The 1,279-nt window shown below is 33.5% G+C and overlaps 1 pseudogene; it reads right to left on the reverse strand.

The window, feature by feature from the left end:
- Nucleotides 1–687: 687 nt before the first annotated feature.
- Nucleotides 688–871, reverse strand: LOC129246563 (U2 spliceosomal RNA; annotated as a pseudogene).
- Between the last annotated feature and the right edge of the window lie 408 nt (nucleotides 872–1,279).

A 1,279-nucleotide genomic window follows, 5' to 3' on the forward strand; every position in this document is an offset into this window, starting at 1 on the left:
ATTTCAACAAATGATACGAGTGGCTTATGATAGATAAAATATGATACAAATGCTTTGGTTTCGATGTTGTCAAAAAAAATACCCAAACGGACCGAAGAAACAGACTTACAAATTTCTTCCATTTTCGTCTACTTGTATTCATATAAAAATTTATGTTTCTTCCCACCAAAGCTAAATGTATTAGTATATTTTTTCTTGTATTTATTCAAGGCTGAAATCCAAAAAACTGTTTTCAATAAATAATCAGAAATGTCCTACAATGCAATTTTCAAAAAAAAAAAAAATTTATTTCTTGTGATTCGAACCAAGAATTTTGGATCGGAAGCTCACATTGCTAGCCGCTCGGCAATCGCGCCATACTGTCGGTGTTGGCCTAAAAGTTATTTAGTTCGTCGCTACGTTTATATGTAATTCGTTTCACTTTTTCCCAAATCACTCCCAACGATTCTAAAGAAGTTTTCACTTCAAAAATTAATGTACGAAATATTTATACCGATTCACTTAAACTGACTTTCAGTATCTAAACCAAAAATAGAAAAGCCAAAAAACTGTTTTCAATAAATAATCAGAAATGTCCTACAATGCAAATTTCAAAAAAAAAATTCCATTTTCGTCTACATGTATTCATATAAAAATTTATGGCTCTTCCCACCAAAGCTAAATGTATTAGTATATTTTTTTTTGTATTTATTCAAAGCCGAAATCCCGGCGGTACTGCAATACCGGGCCAACCCGTGGCAGAGAAGGAGCAAGCCCATAAAACACTCCGCCCATTTCCAAAAATCGGTTTAACATTTGTTGTCCTCCGATGGAGGATATATCAGATGTTAAGCTGATAACCACACTACCTAGTCAATACATTTTAAATAATAAACCTAATAAAACTTTTGAGAATTACACGCTCACAAAAATTATTTATATCAACATATAATATAACGCTTCGTAACTAAATAACTTTTAGGCCAGCGACGACAACATGGCGCGGTAGCCGAGCGACTAGCAATGTGAAGCTTCCGATCCAAAATCCTTGGTTCAAATCAAAAGAAAAAATAAAAGTTATTTTTATTTATTTCGTCGCTACTTTTATATCAACATATAATATAACGCTTCGTAGCCAAGTTGGTCGCTTTTTTCGTTTCACTTTTCCTCAAATCACTCCCAACGATTCTAAAGAAGTTTTCACTTCAAAAATAAATTAAGCATAAAAAAACTTTGCTCTCTACTGAGCTCCGAACGTCACCTCATCGTGTTATTGCTGATTAACCTGTACTTCGCCCTC

The sequence above is a fragment of the Anastrepha obliqua genome, chromosome 4 (assembly GCF_027943255.1).
Source record: "Anastrepha obliqua isolate idAnaObli1 chromosome 4, idAnaObli1_1.0, whole genome shotgun sequence".
Lineage (NCBI taxonomy): Eukaryota > Metazoa > Arthropoda > Insecta > Diptera > Tephritidae > Anastrepha > Anastrepha obliqua.